Genomic DNA, 18,957 nt, shown 5'->3' with positions numbered 1-18,957 from the left:
GTGCGTGAGTAATAACCCAACTCACCCTCTACCGTGGCCAGATGGCTCCAGTTCACGTGAAGGCATGTGATCAGTGGAGAGTTGATCCACACTGGTTTCCGCGCCAAGACCTCCCGCCTAATTCAATTATGGTGATCCACCCTCCTCATCGAACGGCTCCGGTTGATCTAGGGTTTGACACACAATACTTATTCACCGGGTTCCTCGGACAGAGTCCATTTGCAACACTCCGCGGCAGCCGAGCTCCTATACTTCTCCCTCAGACTCTCTGCAACTACTCCGGTGTCTATGATACTCCTCAGGTAAGAATGGTCGGAAGTCATTATACGTTCTCAATACAGTCAGTTTAATTACAGCTTTCCTTATTATTTGTAACCCATATACTAACTGTGGCTGAATAAACGTCTTGAGGGTTATGTACAGGTCCTCCGCAGCTTCTCCTACTGTGTGCAGAAGGGTTCGGGCTTTTTAACGAAATCCACAGGTATGGCCGAATAACCTTTTCCCGGTTTAATGGTTTATGATTTACTGTGTGAAACGACTTCGAGCTGAAGCAGGGTTATGGTTTGTTACCTGTTTCAGGTTCGATGATTTGTCTCATACCCTGACTACGCCTATACGGCCAGTCTCCTCAAGCCGATCTGTCTTGCGGCCTTTAGGGTTTAAATAGGTAACACTGGGCTTTCATGCCATTTACTGTGTTTAGTGCATTTGATTTGGGGCTTGGCCCTCAGGTGTTAAGATGTCACCGGATGTATATTTGAAAAGCTCTCAGGGATTTACTGAGTCTGTGAATGACTATACATTGTTTTCATGATACTGTGATTTACCACCGTTCTCTAAGCCGGACCTCTCTCGGCCATGAAAATGTTTTGCTGTTTTCTATTAATGATCATTTGTTTCGCTTCTCAGCTTATACCATATTTCCGAATGGTTATTTTGATATTACCTAGTCAGTTCATGTGGAAACTTATGTACTGGGTTTTCTACTGTATATTCATTTTCCGTCTATGCCACAGATTCGTGATCCTTAAGGGTTTACCTCAGTGCGTATTAATACAGAGTATTTCTTGGGGTTTCACATGTATTCAGTTCATTCTGCACGGTTTTCATTTATATATAGGTATTCTTGTTGCGACGCTGAGATAGTTCACATATATTTGGTTCAGTCCAAACAGTTTCCATTTATATATATATAGTTCCTTTAATGCGATACTGAGATAGTCCTGCGCTCGGGTGCTGAGCGTAGCGTCTACCTCCTCTGCGACAGTAATTATAATGACCCTGAGTTGTCAGTTTGCTATATGTTGAATTTGTAGATCATAAATCTGATATCATTGACTTAACTGGTAATAATATATTCGTTTTGTCCGGTTCTGCTATGTTTAATTGCTAACAGGTCCGTCACATGGATTTGTAACCCTACCCGGGTCTGTTAATGTGAAAAGACTTGACATAAACCCTCATACGGGTCTGATAATATGGGTAACCTATGGTAACCCTCATTAGGGTCTGACCATGCAATTTCGACATACATGCTGCTCTTATCTGTACATTGCTAATGCTATTCCGTTTCCATGTTGACATATCACTATGCTGTATTATTTTCGTGTATTATTTCATGTTTATACAATATTGTTTTTATGCCATGCTGTCTAGCGAAAATATATATACGTGGCATTTGGGTTCAACCTTTCTGTGTGTTTACAACATTTTGGGTTTCGGCCATTCATATATATAACAACATTTCGCTTTCGGCCATAATATGTATTTGCAGAGTTTTCGTTTTCGGCCATTCATATATATTTACACAGTACTATTTCATAGTTCCTCCACACAGTTTCATTCGCTTCCGTTATCTTGATTTATATAATGCCATTGCTTATAAACAAGCACTAGTTCCGTGCAAGTTACTGTATTATATAACCTGGTTTCCTACCAGGCATTTCTAGACCTTTCCTAGGTTTTATTTTGTTTTTGTTCTCTAGTTTACCTCACTGTTATTGATACAGTCCCATACCTCTACAACAGCTCCAAGAACTAACTCTGTTCTGAGCGTATTATGTTGACTATGCAACCGTAAGTTATTGATGCAGTGTCTGTAGGTGACCATAGTCTTATATTAACATATACAACATTTCAAGAACTGTATGCATTAATCAGATTGACATACTACAGTAACTAAAGACAGTAAGAAAGTTTTGTGACATGTCTGTCTTCTTCTGTACCTGTTCTTTAATTGCTAGCTAGTTCAGAGAATGCATACCTGGTTATTCCGTTATCGATGTCCTTACTTGCAGAAGTCACCTGCAATAGTTTTGCTCTTATCCTCCCAACCTTGAGATCCACTTCGTTGGACTCTCCCCCCGAGCCGTCTTGCAGGCCTGCAGCCCTCAACAAGACTCTTGCACCTCTGTGCTAGGTTATCTGGTCATTACCAGACTTAACCTCCTTTCTGCCCCTGTTCTCTCCTGGAATTTCTCTCTCTGCTTGTTCCTCAACAACCCAGAGACTTTTCCTTCCCAGGACTTTTCCTTGGGTGAGAAACAGTTGCATCAGTTTTATAACTGATTCACTAAAAATAGAAATCCTCCTCAGGAGGCTGCCAGCATTTTCAAGAACATATCCATAAAAATAATTCAATAATTAACTTATTTATTAATAATGTCATTCAAAAACCATGAGTAACCACTCAACACTTTTTACCACAGTAATTATCCAGATTTACAAGTTACCGGGGTCATTACAAAAGTGCTGTGAAGGACCTCGATCGAGAGTCGCTGGACATACATCGTTTCCATCGCCAGACCATTTTTGAATGGAAGCTTATTCCTGTGAGATCACTGGGTCTCTCATCATCATTGGATCCAAAGATATTAATAAAATAGGGTACTATAAGATCATGGTTAATAGAATATATATGTTTTTTTATCGTAGGAGTCCGTTCATTGACATTTAAACAAAGAATTCCATATCGAGTAGTGAATACGTTTATTATATGTCACGTTGGAGATGGCTGGAATAGGATGACTTGCGCCTCCTAATCAATGTCCTCAGTTGCACATTATTACACATATTGCCCTGTTTGGTAGAGGCACAGGGTTCGATTCCCTGCATCTCATCTCCAAATTCTCCGGATATCTAGGGTTTTGATATATCTCTGTTTTATGTGCGCTGTTTGGTTGCTTTAGAATGTAGGCAGTTTTGTGACCCTTTTCCAATCTAGGTTTTGGTTTTCCTACTTGTAATCTCGCTTTCATGAATTCAAATTATATATATATATATATATATATATATATATTAATAAATTATTAATAATAATAAAATTATCTTTCGTTATATACCTTTTACTTAATTAATAATATAATTAAACTTTATATTTTTATATAATAATAAATTGGTTAATAATAATAATACAATTGTAGTTTATATTTTTATATAATAATAAAGTGGTTATTGCACATTTTATATAATAATAAACTAGCTATTGCATGAGATGTTGCAATAGAAATGCCTTAAGGGAATAACATATAACACTAATTAATGTTTCTTTGAGAATTATTGAAACAAAAAAATATCAAGAATGAAATCTTACTCTAACATGGTTGTGATTATGCCAACATGAATGCCTTATAAATAAAGAAATAGCTCGTGATTTGTTACCTTCAAAATTAGAGGTTGTTTTGGTACAATTCCTCCATATTTCTTCTCGATCACTTCTTATTGAGTCACCTCTATGTTATTTCCTTTGTGATCCTTAATACTATTCAAAAGATCACATTTTTCTTTACCATTGATCATTTCCTTCATGATCCTTGAAACTATTCAAAAGATCTTGTTGTTCTTTAGCACAAATCTCCTCGGTGTCTTCCATGTTCTTCTTTTTACAAAGCTAATTTTTTGAAAGAATGTTCAAATTATCAATTTCAATTTAATATGCTTGTCATTTTAAGACTGTGAAAAATCATTCTAATAAGATCATCATGAGTTTTGCTTTAGTTCTAAATTTGCAAATGAAATTCATGCATGAAAATAGTTACATATTATTGTCATACATGGAATTAGATTGAGTCATCCAAGCACTACGATTCCATTGAAGTTTTTAGCGTGAGGATAGGTAGAGACAAGAGAGTAACAAGACTCACAATACTCTGTCACTGTGACTTGACTGGTGTTTATTTGGAAATAATAGTAGGTAGTAATTGCAGATAGCAGGAAGCTAATGTAGAGTTAATTGGGGTGCAAAAAAATACTCAAAGAATCACTCGGGATAACCTTTTGTTGTAACATTTTCCAGTAGCTTCATCAGCCTTTTAGGAGTTGGATCCTTTGTTGGCCGAGGGCTTTGAGGCTCACAAGGTGTTGAGCAAGCTTAAAGTGACATGCTCATAAGTAATGCACGCCACATATTTGTATTTTGTCTTCGAACTTAGAATAGTGATTTGAGTGGAAGAAATAAAAGAGTTTATAATTGCAGTGTTTAATAAGGAGGACAAGGAAGGTATACATTAGGATGGCTTTCGATTCGAATATCATTATCCCACCCATTCATCAAGGCACATCTATCTTTTGATCCCAAGGCACCATTGGCAAGCCTCCAGCACACCCAACTTAGCCCAAAAATACAACTGGAACATATAGTCTAATAGTAAAAACTCTGCCCATCTAGGTAGCAAGGAAGAGATGTAGTAAAAGAGGATCCTATCCACAATAAGAAATGAAAAAATAAATGGGAATTTCTTGCTATACTCTCTGGGTGAAAGGTGCACCTTATTCTTACTATACTCTTTGGGGATAGGTGGACCCTATTCTACTAGAAGAGTAGCTTATGATACAAGTGCTAAAGACACCAAAAACCTAAGTTTTCTACCTTTAATTTTCCATGCTCTGCTACAAAAGGAAATATGGAAACTTGTTCTCAAGACCATTGTTTTTTGTCCAATAGGTTTGGACGGGCGCAACCATGTGTGTGCTTTGTTCAATTTGTATATGTGTTGGATTTCCCGCACTAGATGGACTCAGCAGTTGGACTTCTTTATTGGACTTCACCAGCAAGTGATTTGATCATAATTTAGAAGTATTGAAAAACATAATATATACTGCTTCTTTTCCTGCTCGAATAGAGACATCTAGTATATCTCTATGTACTCCCCATCAAAGTTACCATTTTCTAAATCCTGTAACGTCTCTTTTACACTATGGTGGTCATTATATCTACTGCTTGAACCATAAAGATTTCCAATCGGTGCATTTTCCTATTCCTTATGCTTAGGTTTTTCATGCTTGAAGCCTTTGAATTTGCCTCTTCCTCTGCCCTTTACTGCTTTGTGCAACTCACAACTAGCCATCCCTTTCATTAGTAACATAAGTTTAGGATTTGGGGACACTAAATTGCCTTTCGTAGAAGTAGGGAATGATCTAGAGGATGTTATCTACCATCGCACGGAATTCTGTCCAGTTCTGAGAAAGAAAAAGGACAAGTGATCAATATATCAAATTAACCATCTTGCAACAAGCATTGGATAAAAAGAGTCTTCAATATATATACACCACCCATCATTGAAACTACTTTTATGTATTGTCATGTCTATTTCTCTTCGATTTGAAAATGAATGAGAGGGAACTTATTCGAAGGAAGAGGTATAATGAATAACATTTTAAAAATAAAAATTATTTTGCAATCTAACAATGTTTCTTGATACCTACCTTTTGTATCCTCGAGGAATTGGTGAGATTTATAAAAATTGAGACACAAAATATACCCAAGTTATATAATGTAGCGAGTCAAATCCTTAATAAATCAGTGAGATTTACAAAAAATGTGACACAAAAATATACCCAAGTTATATAAGGCATGGAGTCAATCGAACATAATCATTCTGATAGGCCCATGGTTTACTATGCATTTTGGAAATTCAAGAGATGTGTATGAAATTAAGAGATGGGCACTAAATTGGCTGATTTATCACTATATGCAAAACATAAATAAACAATCAAGAGCTACAAGTGAAACCCACATTAAAAAGGTTTTGTAAAAATAACTATGCAGTATCGCACTTAAAATCACGTCCTAGTTTAAATGGATTTGTCAATCTCAAGCCACTATATTTCTACAACCTCAAACTCTATGTTAGACAGTTATTTTTGGATCTGGTGTATTCGAATCAGGGAAAAATACCCAGGTTTAGATTAAGATAAAGTCATGCAAACATTACTTTTCTACGCCTCAATTGCTTGGGGGCCTTGGTTATGAGATTCGTTAAACCAACACATCCATAAAACTTGGTTAAGAAAATAATTACATTATCTTGTGAATTTGTTTTCCTTATCTAGTGAAGGCAGGGTCGGAGAACACATAATTCGCTGCAACCCTTTCTCAAGACTCAACAACCATTGCACCTAATCATCATTATTATATGAATATATGACAAAAGAAAACAATCACATACAACAATAGTAGATATATTATACTTCCAAATTTCAATCACTTTCTCATACCATGGAGAAACCATTGATGAATGAAAAGGAATATGAATATTAACTTGCACATATACGAGAGGGCATAACTCGGAGTATGCATATCTCTCAATAAACAAAAAATGATGCAAGTTTTCTTGCAATGTAATGTTTAATGCGTTGGGGTTTCAATTTTCAAGTACATGATTGACACGTGACTCGACTGGTGTTTATTTGGACATAATAGTAGGTAGTAATTATAGATAGCAGGAAGCTAATGTAGAGCTAATTGGGGTGCAAAAAAATTAACTCAAATTATCACTCAGAATAACCTTTTGTTGTAACATTTTCCAATAGCTTCATCAACCTTTTAGGAGTTGGATACTTTGTCGGCTCAAGGATTTGAGGCTCACAAGGTGTTGAGCAAGTTTAAAGTGGCATGCTTGTAAGTAATGCATGCCACATATTTGTATTTTGTCTTCGAACTTAGAATAGTGATTTGAGGGAGAGAAATAAAAGAGTTTATAATTGCATTTTTTAATAAGGAGGACAAGGAAGGTATACATTAGGATTGGCTTTCGATTCGAATATCATTATCCCACCCATCCATCAAGGTACATATATCTACTAATGCCAAGGCACCGTTAGCAAGCCTCGAGTGCACTAGACATGGCCCACAAACACAACTGGAACATATAGTCCAATAATCAAACCTCTGCCCATATAGGTAGCGAGGAGGTGACATAGTAAAAGAAGATCTTATCCACAACAAGAAATGAAAAAATAAATGGTAGTTCCTTGCTATACTCTCCAGGTGAAAGGTGGACCTTATTCTTACTATACTCTTTGGGGGATAGGTGGACCTCATTCTACCAGAAGAGTAGCTTATGGTACAAGTGCTAAAGACACCAAACATCTATGGTTTCTACCTTTAATTTACCATCGTCTACTATAAAGGAAATATGGAAACTTGTTCTCAAGAGAGCTGTTTTTTGTTCTATAGGTTTTGAGGCACACAACCATGTGTGTGCTTTCTTCAATTTGTATATTTGTTGGCTTTCCTGTGCTGGATGGACTCAGCCGTTGGACTTCTCTATTGGACTTCACCAGTGAGTGATTTGATCATAATTTAGAAGTACTGAAAAAAATAGAATATATACTGCTTCTTTTCCTGCTCAAATAGAGACATCTAATATATCTCTACGTACTCCCCATTAAAGTTACCATTTCCTAAATCTTGTAACATCTCTTTTACATTATGGTGGTCATTATATCTATTGCTTGAACCATAAATATTTCCCATCGGTGCACTTTCCTATTCTTTATGCCTAGGTTTTTCATGCTTGAAGCCTTTGAATTTCCCTCTTCCTCTACCCTTCACTGCTTTGTGCTACTCACAACCAGCCATCCCTGTCATTGGTAACATAAATTTAGGATTTGGGGACACTTAATTGCCTTTTGTAGAAGTAGGGAATGATCTAGAGGATGTTGTCTACCGTCGCATGGCATTTTGTCTAGTTCTAAGAAATAAAAAGGCCATGTGATCCATATATCAGATTAACCATCTTGCAACAAGCATCGGATAAAAAGAGTCTTCAATATATATACACCACCCACCACTCAAACTACTTTTATGGATTGTCATGTCTACTTCTCTTCGATTTGCGAATGAATGAGCGAGAACTTATTAGAAGGAAGCGGTATATTGAATAACATTTTAAAAATAAACATTATTTTGCAATCTAACAATGTTTCTTGATACTTGCCTTTTGTATCTTCAATGAATTAGTGGGATTTATAAAAATTGAGACACAAAATGTACCCAAGTTATATAATGTAGCAAGTCAATTCCTTAATAAATCGGTGAGATTTATAAAAATTGTGACACAAAAATATACCCATGTTATATAAGGCAAAGAGTCAATTGAACATAATCATTCTGATAGACCCATGGTTTATTATGCATTTTGGAAATTCAAGAGATGTGTATGGAATTAAGGGATGGGCACTAAATTGGTTGATTTATCATTATATGCAAAACATAAATACAGAATCAAGAGGTACAAGTGAAACCCATGTTAAAAAGGTTTTGTAAACATAACTATGTAGTATCACGCTTAAAATCAGCTCCTAGTTTAGTTGGATTTGTCAATCTAAAGCCACTATATTTCTACGACCTCAAACTCCATGTTAGACAGGTATTTTTGGATCTGGTGTATTCGAATCAGGGAAAAATACCCAAGTTTACATTAAGATAAATTCATGCAAACATTACTTTTGCATGCCTCAATTGGTTGGGGCCCTTGGTTATGAGATTCATTAAACCAACACATCCATAAAACTTGGTTATGAAAATAATGACATTCTCTTGCAACTTTGTTGTCCTTATCTAATGATGGCAGGGCCGGAGAACACATAATTCATTTCAACCCTTTCTCAAGACTCGACAACCATTGCACCTAATCCTCATTATTATATGAATATATGACAAAAGAAAACAAGCACAGACAACAATACTAGATATATTATACTTCCAAATTTCAATCACCTTCTCATACCATGGAGAAACCATGGACAAATAAAAATAAATATGAAAATTAACTTGCACATATACGAGAAGGCATAACTGGGAGTATGCATATCTCTCAATAAACAACAATTCATGCAAGTTTTCTTGCAATATAATATTAAATGCGTTGGGGTTTCAATTTTCAAATACGTGATTGATAGGTTCGTGGGGCCGAGTAACCCTCAATTACCATGACATTGTTCGACCCAAAAAAATACATTCAGATGCGTATCGGTGGATGCCACCACCACTTCTCCTTGGGCATGTTCCTTATTTGTACAATATTTTTTAATTAATCAATTTAATTAAAAAATTCAAAAGAGCATAGCTATTTTGTAGAATCTCATTTTTTGATTAATGAATATTACTAAGAATATTATGTTAAAACCATACTATCTACCGATTAATTATTAATGATTAAATTGAAACTTAGGAAGCCGCATTTCAAAATAAACATGAGTATAGATAATGTAACCATTTCTATTGAGAAAGATTAATTTTTTATAGAAATAACTTTTTTATTTCAAAATTTAATACATATTGGATTTTTTTTTCTCATTAGCTTGTGTCATGGATTTTTATTTTTATTTTTTTAATTTAAAACTTAGATAGAATTTGTAAAGAGGGTAAATATATATTCTAAACTAATTTTAACTTTCCATAAAAATTTCGAAGATGAATTTATTTATATATTTCAAAATATGTTTAAATAAGAAAAAAGTGGGTTGAAGGATGCACATTTATAACTTTAACTTTCCATAAAACTTTCAAAGATGAATTGATTTATATATTTCAAAATATGTTTAAATAAGAAAACAATGGGTTAAAAGACCCACATTCATAACTCTCGTAAATCGAACTTTTCAGAACTTTTTAATGATAAATTGATTTATATATTTCAGAATATATTTAAATAATAAAGAAATAGAAATCTCAACTTAAAAATCTAAGGAATATTTATTCTGAATTTTATTACAGTTTAAGAAGAATTTTGTAACTTTTATTTAAGTGTTTATTAAAAGAATTTACTGAAGTGTTATAAACCCTAAACCATAAACACGAAATCCTAAACATTAAACAGAAAAACATAAACCCTAAACCCCAAAACCTAAACCTTAAACACTAAACCCTAAAACTAAACCCAACACCCCAAATCCTAAAACCTAAACCCTAATCATTTTATAACATTAAAAAAAAAAAACTTTTATTTAAGTGTTTACTAAGAGAATTTACTAAAGTGTTATAAATCCTAAACCTTAAACCATAAACCATAAACCCTAAACCCTAAACTCCAAACACTAATTTTTCTTAATATTTTAAAAAGTGTTTTGTAACTCTATTGTTATAAATAGTAAACCACAAACCCTAAACCAAAACCCTAAATTCCAAAACATAAACCCCAAATGGTAAACCATAAATCCTAAGAATTTTATAACATTTTAGAAAGCATTTTGTAACTTTTAGTCAAGTGTTTATTAAAAGAATTTACTAAATTGTTATAAAACCTAAACACTAAACCCAAAACCCCAAGCCCTATATCCTAATGCTTAAAACCTAAAGGATAAACCCTAAAATCATTGACTAAGGTCTTACAAACCCTAAAGCCTAAAGCTTGAAAGCATTTACTAAGGTCTTATAAACTCTAAACCCTAAACTCCAAAACCTAAACCCTAAACCCTAAACCCTAAGCCCTAAACCCCAATACCTAAGACCTAAGGATTTTATAACATTTTAAAACATGTTTTGTAACTTTTATTTACTAAAGTTCTATAAACCATTTACTAAAGTGCTATAAACCCTAAACTCCTAAACCCCAATCCCTTAACCTTAAACCCTAAGCCCTAAACCCTAAAAAACCTAAAAGACCATAAACCATAAAGAACCCAAAACCCTAAAAAACCATAAACCCTAAACCCTAAAAAACCCTAAACCCTAAAAAAACCCTAAGCCTTGAAAACCCCAAAAAACGCTAAACCCTAAAAACCATTTTTTAACTTTTTAAAGTGTTTATTAAAAGAATTTAATAAATCATTATAAACATAAACCATAAAACCTAATATCCACACCCCCTAAACCCTAATCCATAAGCACTTTATAACATTTTAAACCCTAAACCCTAAGTATTTTATAACATTTTAACAAGCATTTGTAACCTATTTTTTAAGTGTTTATTTAAAGAATTTACTAATTGTTATGAAACCTAAGCATTACAATTTAGCAAGCGTTCAATAACATTTTAAAACCATAAACCGTAAACAGTTTATAACATTTTAATAAGCATTTTGTAACTTTTTTTTTAATTGTTTATTATAATCTTTTACTAAAGTGTTATAAATCCTAAACCCTAAAACCTACACCCTAAGAATTTTATAAAATTTTAACAAGAGTTTTGTAACTTTTTTTTAAAGTGTCTATTAAAAGAATTTACTAAAGTGTCCATCAAGTCTAATGCTAAGTGTTTATTGAAAGCATTTACTAAAGTGATATAAACCCTAAACCCTAAACCATGAGCATTATATAGAATTTTAAATCCTAAACCCTAAAGACTAAGCATTTTATAACATTTTAACAAGCTTTTCGTAACTTGTTTTTAACCCTAAACCATAAAACCATAAACCCTATCACTAAACACTAAGAATTTTATAATGTTTTAAAATATATTTTTTGTAACTTTTTAAAGTGTTTATTGAAAGAATTTATCAAAGTGTTATAACCCTAAACCCTAAACCCTAAGCGTTTTATAACATTTTAACAAGTGTGTTGTAAATTTTATCTAAGGTTTTATTAAAATAATTTACTAAATTGTTGTAAACCCTAAACCCTAAACCCTAAACACTAGACCCTAAACCAAAAAACCCAAACCCTAAACCCTAAAACCTAAGAATTTTATGATATATTAAAAATAATTTTGTAACTTTTATTTAATTATTTATTAAAATAATTTACTAATGTGTTATAAAACCTTAACCCTAAACCCTCAACGGTAAACCCCAAACCCTAAACCCTAACCCTAAACCCCAAACCCCAAACCCTAAACCCTAACCATTTTATAACATTTTAAAAATTGTTTCGTGACTTTTATTTAAGTGTTTATTAAAAGCATTTACCAAGATGTTGTAGACACTAAATAGCAAAACCTAAACCTAAATGCAAAACCCCAAACCTTAAACACCTAAATCCCAAAACCTAAACCCTAAACCCTAATCATTTTATAACATTTTAAAAAGTATTTTGAAACTTTTATTTAAGTGTTTATTAAACCATTTAATAAAATCTTATAAACCCTAAGCCCTCACCCTTAAACCCCAAACCATAAACCCTAAATCATAAACCCTAAACCCTAAACCCCAAACCGTCAACAATAAATCCTAAACCCTAAGCATTTTATATCATTTTAAAAGGCGTTTTGTAATTTTTATTTACGTGTTTATTAAAAGAATTTACTAAAGTGTTATAAACCCTCATCCCTAAACTGTAAGCCACAAACCCTAAACCCTAAACTCTAAACCCTAAAATCTAAACCATAAAACCTAAACCCTAAACCATAAACGCTAAACCCGAATAATTCTATAACATTTTATAAAACATATTGTAACTTCTATTGATGTGTTTACTAAAATCATTTACTAAAGTGTTATAAACCCTAAACCCTAAACTCTAAACACCAAACCCCAAAACATAAACCATAAACCGTAAACCGTAAACCCTAAGCATTTTATAACATCTTAAAAAAATTTCTAACTTTTATTTAATTGTTTATTAAGAGGATTTGCTAAATTCTTATAAACCCTAAGCTCTTAACCCTAAACCCTAAGAAATTTATAACATTTTAAAAATTTCTTTTTAACTTTTATTTAAGTGTTTATTATAAGAATTTACTAATGTATTATAAACCCTAAGCATTTTATAGCATTCTAAAAAGAGTTTTGTAACTTTTACTTAAGTTTTTATCAAAATAATTTACTAAGGTGTTATAAGCCCTAAAACATAAAAACTAAACCCTAAACACTAAAACTTAAGCCTTTTTATAACATTTCGAAAAGTGTTTTGTAACTTTTATTTAAGTGTTTCTTAAAACAATTTACTAAAGTGTTTTAAACCCTAAACCCTAAACACTAAACCCTAAACCCCAAACCCTAAACCCTATACCTAATACCCTAATACCTAAACACTAAGCATTTCATAACATTTTAGAAAATGTTTTGTAACTTTTCTTACATGTTTATTAACCCTAATCCCTAAAACCTAAACCATAAAACCTAAAACCTAGTTAATTTATAACATTTTAAGGAGTGTTTTGAAGCTTTTATTTAAGTGTATACTAAAAACATTTACTAAAGTGTTATAAACCCTAAACGCTAAAGCCTAAGAATTTTATAAAATTTTAAAATCTATTTGTGACTTTTATTTAAGTTCTTATTAAATGAATTTACTAAAATGTTATAAACCTTAATTCCAAAACCCTAAACCCCGAACCTTAATCCCTAAACCATAAACCCTTATTAACTATAATAAGGGAAGACCACACTTGGGTATGTAAATGTAGGAGGGTGAAAATTGTGGTACAAGAGATACCCCGAACCCTAAACCCCAAACCATAAACCATAAACCCTAAACTGTAAACCCTAAGTATTTCATAACATTTTAAAAGTGTTTTGTAACTTTTATTTAAATGTTTATTAAAAGAATTTACTAAAGTTTTATAATCCCTAAATCCTAAACTTTAAACCCTCAACCCTAGACTTAAGACCCTAAACCCTAAAACCCAAATCCTAAACCCTCAACATTTTATAGCATTTTAAAAACAATTTTGTAACTTTTCTTTAAGTTTTTGTTAAAAGAATTTACTAAAGTGTTATAAACCATAAACCCTAAACCCTATAGGCTAAACCCTATACCCTAATCATTTTATAACATTTTAAAAAGTGTTCTGTAACTTTTATTTAAATGTTTATTAAAACCATTTACTAAAGTGTTATAAACCTTAAAATCTAAACCTTAAACCCTAAACCCTAAAACCTAAACCCTAAACCCCAAACCTTAAACCCTACACCCTAAACCCCAAACCCTAAACCTTAATCCGTAAATGCTAAGCATTTTATAACATTTTAAAAAGAATTTTCTAAATTTATTTATGTGTTTATTAAAAGCTTTTACGAAAGTGTTAAAAACCCTAAATTCAAAACCCTAAATCCTAAAATCTAAACCCTAAAACCTAAAGCCTAAACCCTAACTCCTAATCATTTTATAACATTTAAAAAACTATTTTGTAAATTTTATTTAAGAGTTTATTAAAAGCATTTACTAAAGTGTTATAAACCCTAAAATCTACACCCTAAACCCTAAATCCCAAAGGCCAAACGATAAACACTAAACCCTAAGCAATTTATATCGTTTTCAAAAGAATTTTCTAACTTCTTTTTAAGCCTTGACTAAAACCATTTACTAAAGTCTTATAAACTATAAACCCTAAATGCTAAACCACCCTAAACCCTAAACCCCAAACCCTAAACGTTAAACCCTAATCATTTAATAACATTTTAAAAATTATTTTGTAACTTTTATTATAGTTTTTATTAAAATTATTTACTAAAGCATTATAAACCCTAAACACTAAACCGTAAACTCTAAACCCCAAACCTGAAACCCTAAACCCTAAACCTTAAATCCTAAACTCTAAACATTTTATAACATTTTAAAAAGTGTTTTGTAGCTTGTATTTAAGTGATGATTAAAATCAATTACTAAACCCTTATAAACTCGAAACCTTAAACTCTAAACCCCAAACCGTAAACCCTAAGCATTTTATAACATTTTAAAAAGAGTTTTTTAACTTTAAGTGTTTATTAAAAGAATTTACTAAATCCTTATAAACCCTAAATCCTAAAACACTGAACCCTAAACCCTAAACCCCAAACCCTAAATACTAATCATTTTATAACATTTTAAAAATAATTTTGTAAATTTCATTTAGGAGCTTATTAAAAGCATTTTCTAAAGTGTTATAAACCCTAAAACCTAAACCCTGAGTATTTTATAGCATTTTGAATAGTGTTTTGTAACTTTTATTTAAATTTTTATTAAAATAGTTTACTAAATTGTTCTAAACCCTAAAAGCTAAGCCTTGAACTGTAAAACCCAAACCCTAAAACCTCTACCCTAAACCTTAATCATTATATAACATTTTAAAAATATTTTTGTAGCTTTTATTTAAGTGTTTATTAAAATAATTTACTAAAGTGTTATAAAACCTAAACCCTAAGCCCCAAACACTACACGTGACCCTAAAACCTAAACCCTATGTATTTTATAACATTTTAAAAAGCATTTACTAAATTTATTTAGGTGTTTATTAAAAGAATTTACTAAAGTGTTATAAACCCTAAAACCTCAACCATAAGCATTTTACATCATTTTAAAAAGTGTTTTGTAACTTTTATTTAAGTCTTTATTAAAAGTATTTATTAAAGTGTTATAAACCTTAAACCATAAACCCTAAACAATAAATGCTACTTTCTTAAATTTTAAAAAGTTTTTTTAACCATAGTGTTATAAATCCTAAACCATAAACCCTAAACCCTAAACACTAAAACCTAAACCCTAAACTTGAAACCCTAAATCCCAAACCGTAAACTGCAAATGGTAAACCCTAAAAACTAGGAATTTTAAAAGATTTTAGAGAGCGTTTTGTAACTTTTATTTAAGTGTTTATTAAAATAATTTACTAAACTATTATAAAACATAGGCCCTAAACCCCAAACCCTAAACCCTATATACTAATGCTTAAAGCCTAAAGGATAAACCCTAAAATCATTCACTAAGGTCTTATAAACCCTAAACCCTAAAGCCTCAAGCTTGAAAGCATTTACTAAGTTCTTATAAAATATAAACCCTAAACTCCAAAACATAAACCCTGAACCCTAAACCTTAAAACCCAAACCCTAAAACCTAAGGATTTTATAACATTTTAAAAAGTGTTTTTAAATTTTATTTAATTTTTTACTAAAACCATTTACTAAATTGCTATAAACCCTAAAACCCCAATCCCTAAACCCTTAACCTTAAACGATAAACCCTAGACCCTAAAAAACCCTAAACCCCAAAAAATCCTAAACCCTAGGAAAACCCTAAACCCTAAAAACCCCAAAAAACCCTAAAACCTAAAACTGTTTTTTGACTTTTTTATAAGTGTTTATTAAAATAATTTATTAAAGCATTATAAACCATAAACCCTAAACCCTACTACCCACTCTCCCAAGCTAAACCCTAAATCATAAACCAAAAGTACTTTATAACATTTTAAACCCTAAACCCTAATCATTTAATAACATTTAAAAAAGCTTTTTGTAAAATTTTTTAAGTGTTTATTAAAAGAACTTAATAAAGCTTTATAAAAAATAAACCCTAAACTCCAAACCCAAAAACTAAACCCCAAACCTTAAGAATTTTATAACATTTTTAAAAGCGTTTTGTCACTTTTATTTAAGTGTTTATTAAAAGAATTTACTAAATTGTTATAAACCTTAAATTATACACCCTAAAGTGCTTATTAAAAGAATTTACTGAAGTGTATAAACCCTAAACTATAAACACAAAACACTAAACCCTCAACACAAAAACATAAACCCTAAACCCAAAACCTAAACCATAAACCGTAAACCCCAAACCCTAAACCGTAAACCTTAAACAATAATCCCTAAACCTAATCATTTTATAACATTTTAAAAATTGTTTTGTAACTTTTATTTAAGTGTTTATTAAAAACATTACCAAAATATTGTATACCCTAAACACTAAACCCTAAAACCTAAACCCAAAACCCCAAACCTTAAAGACTAAACCCTAAACCCTAAACCCTAATCATTTTATAGCATTTTAAAAGGTATTTTGAAAATTTTATTTAAGTTTTATTAAAGGAATTAACTAAAGTCATATAAATCCTAAACCCTAACCTCTAAACCCCAAACCCTAAACCCTAAATCATAAACCCTAAACGCTAAACCTTAAACCCTAAACCCAAACTGTAAACATTAAACCATAAACCCTAAGCATTTTATAAAATTTTAAAAAGCGTTTTGTAATTTTTATTTAAATGTTTATTAAAAGGATTTACTAAAGTGTTATAAGCCCTCAACCCTAAAGAGTAAACCACAAACCCTAAACACTAAACCCTAAACTCTAAACCTGAATAATTTTCTAAAATTTTAAAAACCATATTGTAACTTCTATTTAAGTGTTTATTAAAATCATTTACTAAAGTGCTATAAACACTAAACTCTAAACTCTAAACACCAAACCCAAAACCATAAACCCAAAACCCTAAACCCTAAGCATTTTATAACATCTTAAAAAAAAATTATAACTTTTACTTAAGTGTTTATTAAGAGGACTTACTAAAGTCTTATAAGCCCTATACTATTAACCCTAAACCCTTAGTAATTTATAACAGTTTAAAAAGTGTTTTTTAACTTTTATTTAAGTGTTTATTATAAAAATTTACTAAAGTCTTATAAACCCTAAACCCTAGGAATTTTATAGCATTCTAAAAAGAGTTTTGTAACTTTTATTGAAATTTTTATCAAAATAATTTACTAAGGTGTTATAAACCTTAAACCGTAAAAACTAAACCCTAAATGCTAAAACCTAAGGCTTTTATAACATTTCAAAAAGTGTTTTGTAACATTTATTTAAGTGTTTGTTAAAACAACTTACTAAGATGTTATAAACCCTAAACCCTAAGATAAATGCCAAACCCTAAAGCTATACCTTATACCTAAAACCTAAACCCCTAAACATTTCATAACATTTTAAAAAGTGTTTTGTAACTTCTTTTACATGTTTCTTAAAAGAATTTACTAAAGTGTTATAAACTCTAAATCCTAAACCCTAAACCCCAAACCCTAATCCCTAAACCATAAACCCTAATAATTTTATGAGTATCTATAACAAGGGAAGACCACACCCAGGAATGTGAGTGTAGGAGGGAGAAAATTGTGGTACATGAGATACCCCAACATTTGTTTTTCCACCCTTCTTCATAGACCTTTTTCCTTTTATTTATTTTTCTTCATAATTCATCAAGTCTCCACAGGATGAATGCATTGTGTAATATGTAGCAATTGATACCCCCTTAACGTGGGGTGGTTCATCCCTAAACCCTAAACCCTAAACCATAAAACCCAAACCCTAAACCATAAACCATAAATCCCAAATCCTAAACACTAAACTCTAAGCATTCTATAACATTTTAAAATGAGTTTTGTAACTTTATTTAAGTGTTTATTAAAACAATTAATAAGGTGTCATAAACCTAAAACCATGAACCCTAAACTGCAAACCATAAACCCTAAACTGAAAATCTTAAAACTCAAAACCTAAACATTTTATAAAGTGTTATAAACCCTAAGTAGTAAACCTTAATCCCTAAATCCTAAATCACAAATTCTTAACCCTAAACCCTAGACTATAAACCCCAAACCCTAAATACTAAATCCTAAATTCTAAACCCTAAAAGCTAAACCCTAAGCATTTTATAACAATTTTAAAAACATTTTGTAACATTTATTTAAGTGTTTACTAAAAACATTTACTAAAGTGCTATAGACCCTAAACCCTAAACTCTAAACCATAAACCCCTAACCGTAAACCCTAAACTATAAACCCTAAACCCTAGACATAAATCCATAAACTGTAAAACCCAAACACTAAACCCTCAGCATTTTATAGCATTTTAAAAATGGTTTTGTAAATTTTCTTTAACACTAAACACTAAATCCTAATCCCTAAACCCTATAGCCTAAACCCTCTGCCCTAATCATTTTATAACATTTCAAAAAGTGTTTTGTAACTTGTATTTTTAGTGTTTATTAAAAGCATTTACAAAAGTGTTATAAACCTTAAAACCTAAACCTTAAAACGTAAAACCTAAACCA

At 31.5% G+C, this 18,957-nt stretch overlaps 1 long non-coding RNA gene across 1 annotated transcript; it reads left to right on the top strand.

Annotated features, from left to right (window-relative positions):
* The first annotated feature begins 222 nt into the window (after window positions 1-222).
* On the top strand, window positions 223-907 carry LOC149150645 (uncharacterized). Its single transcript, XR_016262378.1, has 3 exons — window positions 223-302; window positions 424-484; window positions 583-907. It is a non-coding gene; the product is annotated as an uncharacterized LOC149150645 (long non-coding RNA).
* The last annotated feature ends 18,050 nt before the right edge of the window (window positions 908-18,957 follow it).

This window comes from Pinus tabuliformis, chromosome 9, assembly GCF_031772625.1.
Source record: "Pinus tabuliformis cultivar Carrire ecotype Pingquan chromosome 9, CPIR1, whole genome shotgun sequence".
Lineage (NCBI taxonomy): Eukaryota > Viridiplantae > Streptophyta > Pinopsida > Pinales > Pinaceae > Pinus > Pinus tabuliformis.
This window is presented reverse-complemented; position numbering and strand designations above follow the sequence as displayed.